Source organism: Mya arenaria, chromosome 17, assembly GCF_026914265.1.
Source record: "Mya arenaria isolate MELC-2E11 chromosome 17, ASM2691426v1".
In the NCBI taxonomy this organism is placed as follows: domain Eukaryota; kingdom Metazoa; phylum Mollusca; class Bivalvia; order Myida; family Myidae; genus Mya; species Mya arenaria.
The window spans coordinates 12,447,204-12,460,182 of record NC_069138.1 but is presented as its reverse complement, the minus strand read 5'-3'; the positions used below and the strand labels follow the sequence as shown (position 1 = coordinate 12,460,182).

The 12,979-nt window shown below is 34.5% G+C and overlaps 1 protein-coding gene across 2 annotated transcripts in view; it reads left to right on the top strand.

The window, feature by feature from the left end:
- The first annotated feature begins 3,199 nt into the window (after window positions 1–3,199).
- LOC128223876 (uncharacterized) overlaps window positions 3,200–12,979 on the top strand; it is a 33,996-nt gene continuing 24,216 nt past the window's right edge. Inside the window, exon 1 of one of the 2 annotated variants that reach the window (XM_052933316.1) lies at window positions 3,200–3,449. The gene's annotated coding sequence lies outside the window, so the exon portion shown is untranslated. The remainder of the gene's footprint in view (window positions 3,450–12,979) is intronic. The other variant, XM_052933318.1, reaches the window with a different exon arrangement.

Here is a 12,979-nt window from a genome sequence, read left to right as displayed (position 1 = left end):
TATGTTAAGCCGATACTCTAAATACGGATACATACATGTACGCGTAATTAAATTATAATTTATAATAATATGTTGATAGATCTAGTGGTAAAATAGCTGCTTTTTTACGATTTTCATCGCGTAAAATCGCTAAAACGCTGCTTATTCGCAACAGTCATTTTTTGAATGTTCATTATAGAGGCTACGTGAGCAAACTACTCAACTTCAAAGCTGTAAAGCCGATTGCATGGATTGGTAACGTAAATAAGATTATTGACCACCGCATTTATGACAGCGCTCGGATGAAACGCCCGTGCGCGCATTAATTTGTCAAATGTTAAACATGGAAATTAGATAAGCCGATGGTAGATTCTGGTTAACGGTTATTAAAAGTCTTTAGGCCAACGGACTAGCGACCAACAGCCTAAAGCCTTCTTAGAGTCAGCACCATCATTAGTGGAAACAATGGAGAATACAATAAAACAAATACACATATGAATCATTATTAGTGAAACTTGTATATGCTTTTTTATGCTTGGTTTAATTTATAATGATAATCAGCTATGTGTATTTTTTCCGGAAATGTATTATTGCAAATTAAATATGTTTTGTATCAAAATAGTTAGCACTGCCCAATCAACAATGTATTGAGGACTTGTAGCGTTTGCAGCTATTTTAAGAAAGGTAAGTGCATTTTTGAAACCAGGCAATGAATTAAATGTACTATTTTTCATTATTTCATCGATTATCTTTCTTATTTGAAAATAAATCATCAAGAACTCTCAATCCAATTACGAATTAGGTAGTCCGGGGTAGTTTGACACAATACACAGTTATACGGTTAACAGAATTTTTCCGGAAAAAATCACATGCGTTATGATCCAAAAACTTATAAAAGCTTCTTTAGTGAAATTGGTCAACTCTCTATTACCCACAAACATTTCACAATGGATATTTGTTTACACCCTTAGAAGATTGTTCCTTAAAACTAAAAAGAACATAAACTTTTGAAACGTTTTTAATTAAAAAAATTTTGCCTTCCTCGGCGTTTTTGCAAATAATTATCCCCTCTTTAACTTGTTTACATGAAAGGTGTATTGCTTAGAAGAAAAGGAACAACTGTACCATTCATGTTTTAATCAGATATTGTATTGTCGTGTCGAAACCTTTTTAATTTACATTATGTGTACAAATAATCAAATAAAAAAACTGCACATAAACACGCCAATTTAGCTATACAATGTAATTTAAAGCTGCACTCTCACTGATTTACCATTTTTACATTTAAAAAAAAAAATGTCTTTAAAAGAGCATTTTTTTGCGTAAATATCTGCAAACAAATGATAAAAGATTGCTGACAAAATATCAGATCGCAGGTTTTTATATTTTCGTTCGAAAAGTAATGTTTTATGGCTAAAGCCGTTACTAACGGTTTAAGAAAAATGCATAAAACATCAATTTTTGAATTTGAATATACAAATCTGCGATCTAATCGTTTCCATGGATTTTCGAAAACATTGGCTTTTTCCAAGACAAAAAATATAAAAGTTGTCAACACGTTCAATCTGCGAGAGTGCAGATTTTAACATTATATATATACAAATAAATACATCCCATATCATTTCCCTATTCTTTTCTATGTTATGTTTGTTTATCAACTGTATATTCGTGTATTATATGTTATAAATATGTTATGCTCTCCACTGTAGGAGGAATAAAATATATCTATATATCCATCCATCCATCCATCCATCCATTTATCTATACAACATGTAAAACAAAAACTTGGTAAACAAGGGTAGGGTGGGTGGGAAATTTTCTGTCTACTGTCTCACACGAAAAACAAAGATCGATTGAAAAAAAATATGCGTAACTTTTCTACTTTCGAGGGGTAAAATATAAAAGCCAATCAAAGCTTTTCTTAGATTAAAACTGCCGCCAATTTATTAACGTCCAATCAGAATGCCCCAAAATATTGATATTGACTATTAATAGAACGGACACAATTTTCTCATAGGTTTGCCTTATTTATGTCTTTTCCCGAGTAAGCAAGAGACATATTGATTTAGTGCTGTCTGTCTGTCACAAAACTTTGTCCCCTGTAAAACTTATAGTTGTACTGAAACCTGGAAGAAGTGTTTAATATATACTGTAGTTGTGCATGGACTAATGTTTTACCAAAATAGGTCTCTTTTAATTCCTTCATAGCCTTGACTCGACATCAGCCATCACCAACTTCAAAATATTAACATGGTAAAACTGTTTGTGGGCCCGCTGTGATACTTTGTATCACAGTTTTTCTTGTCTTATTATACTGCTAAGTAGAAGTATACGTGCCTGGTAAAAATTTGGATCTTTCTTCGTTAAATTACGAATAACTGCAACCTGGACCTAGAAACAAGTTCCACGATTTGTGTCCCTTGGAAAATCACAACGCGACCACGTAGTATCTGGATGACCTTGTGAGGCTAATATTTTTGAAAGCATGTATAAATTCAGGTTTGCATTATAGAACTTCTATGGAACGTACTAGACAATAATGCCTTATTGATTTTATGTTTGCAAACTGGTTTCTAAAGGGGTTTAAAGTATTGGGTAGGTTATTAAAGCTGCACTCTCACAGATTGAACGTTTTGACAACGTTTTTATTTTTTGTCTTAGAACGTGCCAATATTTTGCGATAATGCATGGTAACCAGTTATATTAGACTGCTGACCAAAAATTAGATCTTAGATTTTTATATTTAAGTTAAAAAATGAAGTTTTATACTTAAAACGTTAGTAACATTACTAAAATTTTAGCCATAAAACATTAATTTTCGAACGGAAATATGAAAACATACGATCTGATATTTTGTCTTCAATCCTATATCATTGGTTTGCAGATATTTATGCAAAATTTGCTCTTTCCAAGACAAAAAACAACAACAACAAAAAGTTGTAAAAATGGTATCTGTGAGAGTGCAGCTTTAACTTAATTGTATTCATGCATTTAAGTTGCCAATGTTTTTCAAAGTGTTTAAATGTAAATAATGTATGTGCTGCACCGTAAAGTTGCTTATTGATCATTAAAAAAGTCGACTGGATCAATAAGATACGATAATCTTAAGTATTCGGTAATTGTTTCTTTGATATAAAAATAGAAATAAATTCAATCTTTAAATAATTCTTAATTGGTTTTTCCAGTTGGGAACCCACTGCTGAAAAACCACTTCCTACAGTTGGAAACCCACTGTGCATGCCATTAGTTGTACTACATTGCGTGTTTGTCAGTCGTAAAAATTAAGGACATACACTTTATTTATTTGATGTTCATTTTTTTGGACTGTATCATGCTCATCTCGAAAAGTGTCGTTTATCACCCAATGACAATATAAATTTATTGACAAGTCGACCGTTTGTTCAGAAGGACTATATAATGCTCTCACAATTCACATACTGGCGTGTCATTCTGACATGATGTTTTGAAAGGTAAGTTTTCTTATGTATTAATATTTTTGAATTAACTGAATACTTATATTATGTTCCAATCCTGCTAGCATACGTATACCATGGCATAAATATGTTTAACTTGCAAGAATAAATGATCAGTTACTTCCGATTAACATGTGCACTCTGACATTGTTGATCATTGAATAGTGCACAATTTAAGTTATGCACCAGCCACAGCCCCCCCCCCCCCCACACACACACACACCATGTCCAGGGATTAGCGGGGACTTTGACTTTGGGTCCAGCTAAGCCCGGGCAAAATCTACGCCCTGTGGTGACGAACTGTTGGTAAAAACCCCGCCCGAGAAATGCCACAGCACCCCAGAGACCCTAGATAAGACCCACTCCCCGCTATAATTGGCGCGAAGACAAAACCACCGCATTTTCCCGGCACTGCGGGGCCATCGGGAAGGTAAAAACACGGCCCATTTCCCCGGCTATCCCCGGTATACCCTCGGACCTGGGGGGTCGTGGTTACAATTGACTGGTGCATTGAGTGTCATTTTATATACCCGTTGTACAGATTTTGAATGCCTCGTGACCACATATAATCAAAACATCGTTTCAAATGGTTTTATGTGTAGGTAAATAATATGTAGAATGTATGCCCTCTCCCAAAGTACACTAACTATCAAGATGTTTTTGCCTTTCAAGATTGCGAATCTAAATGCATGTTTTAAAAATGTATATATTTCCTAGAAATTGTTACACTTGTGACAACAATAGTGCTTAAAGTAATTTCTTTAAATAAAGAAGTCTTTCATAAATTATCACTATACCAAGCATATGTATGTAATGATTACTGATTAAAATGCATTATAACACATAACTATTCAACTTTAAACTAACACAAATTACAAAAGCATATGTCTAACATTAAAGCGTTCAACATATGACAGTCCTTTTTACATGTAGATAAGGAGAAAGTGGCTGAAACAACATTCTATTATTAATTATGCATTACTCTAGTGAAATAAAACTGTATATAGCATTTCAAATGGCTGAATTATCAGTTGCAGATGGTAAAGGAAATGATACATGATGTAACACTTGTGACAAAAAAGTAGGGAAATACCTAAACATTTTTCATCACCTTTAAAGTTTGTTTTTCATATATGTGTCATTAAAATATGTATCTGCAAGTGAGTTTATTGATTAATTCCATTGAATAAATGAATAAAATAATTTGACATGATCATTATGCCTGAATATTATCAGAACTGTCTGTTTTATACCACTTTTCATCCTATTGATAGAAGAGCATATCTTTTTAACAACAGTGTTACACAACAAATTGGACATGAACAACTAGAATACTAAGAGAAATTGATTCAACTCAATGCTGACAGTAGTACTTACTACTTACTAAATTTGAAATAACTGTTACACTTGTGACAAACAAGCAGCAACGTGACATAGAAACAACCTATGCATTTTTGCCTTTAACAATAAGATATTTAACAGTTACTGTTTTATATCCATCACAAAAAATAAAACAACTTACAATACCATGAAAGAAAAACTAAGAACTGTTAACTTAACTGATTTAACATTTATAAACTCTTAACATTTATAAAACACTCCTGTCATTTTATTGCCCAACTAATCTTTTTCACCACAGTGCTTCTAAAACATTTTACAGTTTACTTTTGCACTGTTGTAATTCCTTAGCAGTAAATTTAAGTTTTATTCCCCTCCCTGGAATGAGATCTGGACATGTCAGTTTCTGTATGACGTCAGATATTGCGTGCCAGGCAATGTCATCAGAACTTGGCCAGGTGTATACATTTAAAGAAGATGTTGGCTTCATAAATCGAACCCTGAGATCGTTGTCAACTTCGACTACCTATAACAGAAAAGATTTATTTTGAATAAAATTCTCAAGTATAAAATTTATAATACAAACAATACTGTTGAAAGTGTTTGTTAAGTTTTAACAAGAATCCTGGTGTTTTAGCGGATGGCTTTATGTTTGGCTTCAATATTTACGTGTGTACAAAGGTTTACAATGGTGGCTTAATATTCTATGTTAGCTAAGTTGTGATCATTAATTAAAGCAGACTTACCTTGGCTATAAACATCTTTTTTGTTCTTCTGAGAGATAGACGGACTGCAACGAAGTCTTTAAGTTTATATAATTATACATCAGAACTCAACAAAATAACTATTTCTTTTCTATCCATAAATGAATTATTTTTTTTAAGTAACAGGTTTGAGGCTTTGGGTTTTGTTGTAATGCTGCTGGCAAAAGTGGACATACTGTTCTCAACCATGGAAACATGATCAGAGTATGACTGGATACTCTGTTACATGATACCAGTACTTTGAGCATTCCCATCACCATTATTACTGCATACAGCTGATTAGAAGCTAAGGGTTAGTAGTTGCAAGCAAGCAGTTAGAACAAAGATCAGAATGATTTTAGTGAACATGCAGATCTAGTAGAAATGTTAGTTTAAAACATACATTTATGATCTTGTACAGCTGTGTGCAATTGGGGTAAGTGCAAAAATAGAATAAAATAGGTTTTGCATAAAGTTTTACAATAACTTTAGATTTTACAGAAAATTATAATTTTCTTATAATTCTAAACTCCCAGTTATATTGTTTTTGGAGTGAATTTTAAACCTATTGCCTTTTGGCGAAAAAAGGAACTTTATAAACACTTAAGTTGATACATGCATGTACAAAATCAACGAAGTATGGATTAACAGTGAGCATGCAAAGCGTGCAAGAATATTAGCAAAATAAATTAGCACTACGTTTTAAAGCTTTATCTACATGTATATGCAATGATGATACGATTTTGCTCGATTATGTTTATTTCGATTGTATATGTATAAAAAATGAAGGATACTACTGCTGGTTCCATCAATTGACTGTTTCTTTACAATGCGGTGAGTCTCTTTTGGAAGGCGAAAGTTGGAAAGGTAACAAGGCCCATGGTGACCAGCTAAACACGGCAAACACCAAAAACTAAGGTCACTGCATTCAAGAACACCAGACTGTCCCTCTTTTGTACGAACCATGTGAAACGACTGTGTACCTTTCACAGTTTGCAAACCTCCAATCTCTTGTTGTAGTCCCTTGGTCAATTAACGTTGAGGGATGTACAACACCTTCTTGCATAATGCAGGAGCCTGTGTTTGGACCAAAGCTAGGTAGGCTTCATAAGCATTAATGATTACCTTTCCACCGAGAATTAGCCTTTGAAGGCGCATTTTGATAACAACCCCTATACCGTCACTTGGGCCCTTACCATGGCTAGACTCTGTATAATGGTATATGACTTTGACATTGTGTAGATCTTCAATTTTCGCAATATGTCCAAAAGCATATTTGCACTTGTACTGAGTGGCACAGTTATCTGAAAACCTGTGAAGATAATTGATAGGACATGGCACAGGGTTGTTCTTGATGTGAATCAGTAGTTAATTGGTAAATGCATACACCGAATTTGCGTTATGTGACAGAGAATCTGATAGGATCACAAGAGACTCTTGCATGGTAATTGGCTCGTCAACTGTGCTACTGGCAGCATGTCTAACAATGTGTATAGGATGAAAGGTGACCTGCTTCGTTTTGAAGTGAGCACTTTTTATCTCGTCCTGAGGTACAAATGAAATGTTTTCAGAAAAATCCATCACCACCAAGCAGTGATCCAGTGGGAGGTTTGCTATCAAACTTGTTTCAACTCTATGTTGATAATCAGCTCTTAACTGATGTGCAGTGAATGATTCCATGTTTGAGGCAATACAATTAACAATTTATTCAGGGTTTTCATCTTTTGCTGATTGTACCCATCTTTTAGACTCCACTGTTTTGCCCTCTTTATTGGTGTACTGTTCAGAAATTGTTTCCCACTGGTGATGTTTAAGTCTGTCATTCTCATTACTGTTCTTTTTAAGTTCTTGATAGAATGACTGAATCGAACGTGTTTCACATCTACTGCATTTTCTTTCAACACACAATCTGCTTGGGAAATCATCGAAAGAGCAAACAGTGATATTTGACAGAAATATCTGTGCTGCTTTTGTTTAGATGGGGTATTTGCTTGCTTTGCCTTTCTTGCTTTGTACTGGTTGAGCTGTTTGCTCTTTTGCCATAGTTTAGATCCGCTTGACCCAGAAAACGCCAGTCGCCTTTTCACATTTTCTGTAGATTTGTTTGGCCTGCCAACCTTGTTAACTCCAGCAATCTCAGCAATAGATAGACCATCATTTTCATTTCCATTGATATCACTTAGTAATAGTGACTTCCTTTTAGGGGTAGCATTTCTTATAAAATGTTTCACTGTGCTAGCAGCCTATGCATGAGATTCTTTTGGTAAAGTTTTTCTTGCACGTTCTGCTTGTTTTCTGGTTGTCTGCCCTTTCACTGCTGATTTTGACCTTAGTAACTTAACTGATGACATACTTGCATTTTCAGCAGCTTCTGTTTTAAGAGCAGCAGCCTTTCTGTGCTTTTTCTGCCTTAATCTTGCTTTGGCTTTTATTTCTGCATCATATTTAGAGTTGTTTTCTCAGCTCTTTAACCTTCTGTCTATATAATTCATTCTCGGCCTTCTTCTTTTGTTTCAACTCTTCAAACTTTTTCTTAAGTTTGGGATCTGATATTAGTTTCTCCCTGTACCTTTTTACCCGTTCTTTTGAGCTTGAAGAGGGCTTGCTTTCACTATCCCTTTCTTTATTCTTAAAGTTTTTCCCTTTAAAAGGGAGTTTGACCACCAGTCGCACGTTTAATTGTTATTCTTTACTGTTTACCTGTGTAAATCAAAAGTATTATTCATAAAAATCAAAAGATGAATGATATGTCACAAGTGTAACGTTTCATGGCATGTTGCAAAATTTAAATAATTATATTCTATAATCATATTTATTTCATATTTTTATTTCTGGGCATGTAAATTAACAATCATTAAATTTAGTTTAAAAAAAAAAACTTGACTAAATAGTTTTAAAAAGAAAATGTTCCCTTCTGCATTTCTACAAAAACAATTTGTCATGTATTTTAAATGGTTCTCACTCAAAACTTGGCTATGCAATACTTAAAATATATTTTAATGTTCCTGCATGTTAACTTAACACAACGAAGAGTAATGGAGTTATGAATGTCTAAAAATATGCCATGTGCATGTGTTTATCACACATGCTCAAAATGCGTTACACTTGTGACATCATTTATGATTAGGTAGTGAAGTCATTCACTTCCACACTTGATCATTTTTTCTATACATGTTGTTTTTGGACTTCCTGGAACTGAAAAAAAGAAAAAAAAATGCATTGTTACACATGAATGGGAAAAATGATGATGTTTAAAACACATAATGTTACACTTGTGACATTCCTATGTTATGTTAGTTAGTCTAGACTAGATACAAATTATCTTTGTTTTGAGTTAATATGCTAGTTGTTTTACAAAGCCAACAGATTGTTATTCATCGGAAAAATAGTCTCTTTATATAGTGGCTTATAAGGCAGCTCCAGTACTTTGAGAACTCTGAAATTCTGAATGATTGAAAATTCAACAGGTGGAATTAAAACATGCTAGTTATGAATTTAACGAGTAAGAGTTATAATTGAAAGTATAAAACGGTTTGAAGTGGTTATAGCAAATTTTCAGTTACATTGAGTCATTTTTCAATACAAACAAGTTTAAACTCTAATTAACAAATTACACAAAGGGTAATTTAAAAATGTCACACAAAAAGCGTTACACTTGTTACAATTTTGACGACATATTTCACTGTAACTTTTTAACAGATAATGCTACATCTCTAAAATTTGGCACAATTATAGGCAAACAAGCACTCCACACAATAGTACACACTATCTGCATATATTTGCTATATATCTCATTAGACCATTGATTAAAGGAAAGGCAGCATTTTTTTTTTTGAAAACACCCGTAGGTAATTTCAAGGATTTCAATTGAGATGAAAACAAAACTTCAACCTGCCGATATCTTAATCTATGTCTATGATCTTTTCTCGTCCATCGAATATACATATAAGTAAGCAGAAAGTTAGTAAGCAACACCCTTTCAAATTATAGCATGTTTGTTTACAAAACACTTTAAGCTAACACGGTTAACTGTTGAGATCACTTTGATTGGACCGTTTTGTTAGCAATGCACTTTGATATGGCAGGAATAACTGTTTAGTTAAAAATACACTCTGATATGCCAGGATTAACTGTTGAGTTAACAATATACTTGGATTTGTCAGGAAAAACTGTTCAGTTTGCCATACACTTAGATATGTCAGGATTAACTGTTCAGTTTGCCATACACTTAGATATGTCAGGATTAACTGTTAGTTTGTCGTACACTTAGATATGTCAGGATTAACTGTTAGTTTGCCGTACACTTAGATATGTCAGGATTAACTGTTTAGTTTGCCATACACTTAGATATGTCAGGATTAACTGTTAGTTTGCCATACGCTTAAATATGCCAGGATTAACTGTTAGTTTGCCATACCCTTAGATATGCCAGGATTAACTGTTTAGTTTGCCATACACTTAGATATGTCAGGATTAACTGTTAGTTTGCCATACACTTAGATATGTCAGGATTAACTGTTAGTTTGCCATACACTTAGATATGTCAGGATTAACTGTTAGTTTGCCATACACTTAGATATGTAAGAATTAGCTGTTAGATTGCCATACACTTAGATATGTCAGGATTAACTGTTTAGTTTGCCATACACTTAGATATGTCAGGATTAACTGTTTAGTTTGCCATACACTTAGATATGTCAGGATTAACTGTTAGTTTGCCATACACTTAGATATGTCAGGATTAACTGTTTAGTTTGCCATACACTAAGATATGTCAGGATTAACTGTTTAGTTTGCCATACACTTAGATATGTCAGGATTAACTGTTAGTTTGCCATACACTTAGATATGCCAGGATTAACTGTTAGTTTGCCATACACTTAGATATGTCAGGATTAACTGTTTAGTTTGCCATATACATAGATATGTCAGGATTAACTGTTAGTTTGCCATACACTTAGATATGTAAGGATTAACTGTTAGTTTGCCATACACTTAGATATGTCAGGATTCACTGTTTAGTTTGCCATACACTTAGATATGTCAGGATTGACTGTTAGTTTGCCATACACTTTTATATGTCAGGATTAACTGTTTAGTTTGCCATACACTTAGATATGTCAGGATTAACTGTTTAGTTAACGAAACACTTCCATATCAGGGGCGTAGCTAGGCCTTAAAAAATTGTAAGCCAGATGGTTCTAGGTGGATTTGGGAACTTTTATATGTGCATTACACTCATTTAATCATATTTGCAATTATTAAAATAAAATCAAGAAATACACCCTGCACGTTGTTTAAATAAACACCAAACTTTGGTTAAAAAACAACTACAAACTTTTGAGTTGTTCAAAGTGTTTGAGTAGCTATTAGATTTTATTGCATTTTGGGGTTATTTAAATTGTGTAATTTTTCAAAAAAGTTGTAGGCCCAGGCCTACGAGGCCTATATGTAGCTACGCCACTGCATATGTCAGTATAAACTATTCAGTTTACACCAGACTTCGATATATCAAGATTTACTGTTTAGTTTACAACACAATTCGATATATCAGGATTAACTGCTCAGTTCACAACACACTTCGATATATCAGGATTAACGACTCAATTTACAACCCACTTCGATATACATGTATTATGATTACTTGTTCAGTTTACAATACATTTTTGATTTGTCAGTATTAACTGTTCAGTTTAAAACATATTTCGATATATCAGGATAAACTGTAGGCGGAAGGGCGTTCATAGTACGTTGATGTACTTGGTAATATGCAAATTGGCATAATCAGCTCTCCGTGTCGACGGAGAATATATTGTATATAAGACCAGTCGACCCCTGCAAGGTCGAGAATGCTTTTCTCTAAAGGGGTCTGCTGGCCTTGGTGGTCTCCCACGTTACAAATAGTGGCAGCGGGGGGACGAAGACAACTGCCGAACTGATAAATTTGTATGGCAGATGTTGGTAGATGGTGGCCGAAAATATAGTTCGATGCGGCCTTGCTTCACTTTTGTAGAGCCCACACGGAGAATGTCTGATAATGAGCTTGACACTAACCGCGGATACATAGGGCTGCTTGGGACCAACTGTATTGGAATTATAGAAACACGTTTTAGCTTTTTAAATTCTGATTTAACCTCTTTTTTGTGGATGTTAAATACTATCTGTAGTATTACTACTTTCGGTTGGTTAAACACTTTATGACTGATGCTTCAGGCTTGATGAACTTATATAAAAATCCCTAAAATATTTTGCTTGTAGCTTGTTACCTAAGCAAATTGCACCTGGGGTATTTTTGGAGGCGTTTATATGGTAATTATGCCCCCGAAGGTTGGCATAATAAAATCGCACCATCCGTCCGTCCGTCCGTCCGTGTGTCCGGCTCAATAACTCGTGTCCAGGCTATAACTTTCTATTGTATGGACAGATTTTAAAATAACTTGCCACATGTGTTTGACGTACCAAGACGACGTGTCTCGTGCAATTCCCGTGTCCCTACCTCTAAGGTCAGGGTCACACTTAGTGTTTATTCACAATGGAGTGCTGCATATAAGCACATAGAGTATAGGTTGTCGCGTCCAGGCTGTTTCTGTCCCTTGTATGGACAGATTTATAATAACTTGCCACATGTGTTCGACATACCAAGACGACGTGTCACGTGCAAGACCTGTGTCCTTACCTCTAAGGTCAAGGTCAAACTTAGGTGTTTATTCACAATTGAATGCTGCATATAAGGGCATAGAGTATAGGTTGTCGTGTCCAGGCTGTAACTTTCTCTTGTATGGACAGATTTTAGAATCGCTTGCCACATGTGTTTGACATACCAAGACAACATGTCGTTTGCAAGACCCGTGTCCCTACAACTATGGTCAAGGTCACACATAGGTGTTTATTCACAATGGAATGTTGCATAAAAGGACAATGAGTATAGGTTGTCGCGTCCGGGCTGTAACTTTCTCTTGTATGGACATATTTTAAAATGACTTACCACATGTATTTGACATACCAAGAAGACATGTCGTGTGCAAGACCCATGTCCCTACCTCTAAGGTGAAAGATACACTAAGTGTTTATTCACAATGGAATGCTGAATATGAGGACATAAGAGTGTAGACTGTCAAGTATGGGTGGTATTTTTTATGTTCAGGGTCAATTTAAAATAACTTGCCATATGTATTTGACACGTAAAGGCAAGATCAACTTTTCATGCACTTGTTCATATGTCAATGTCACATTCGGAGGCATTCGTCACATACTGTGACAGCTCTTGTTCAATATTCTTTGAAGCTATATTGATAACAAACGTTAAACTCTTTTACTCAGGTGAGCGATTTAGGTCCATCATGGTACTCTTGTTTTAATTTGTTATAGGGTGTTTCTTATTTGAATCCTTTATACACTCTGTTCATATTTAAGGAATGAATTGCGGTGTTGATGTCATTATCGGGG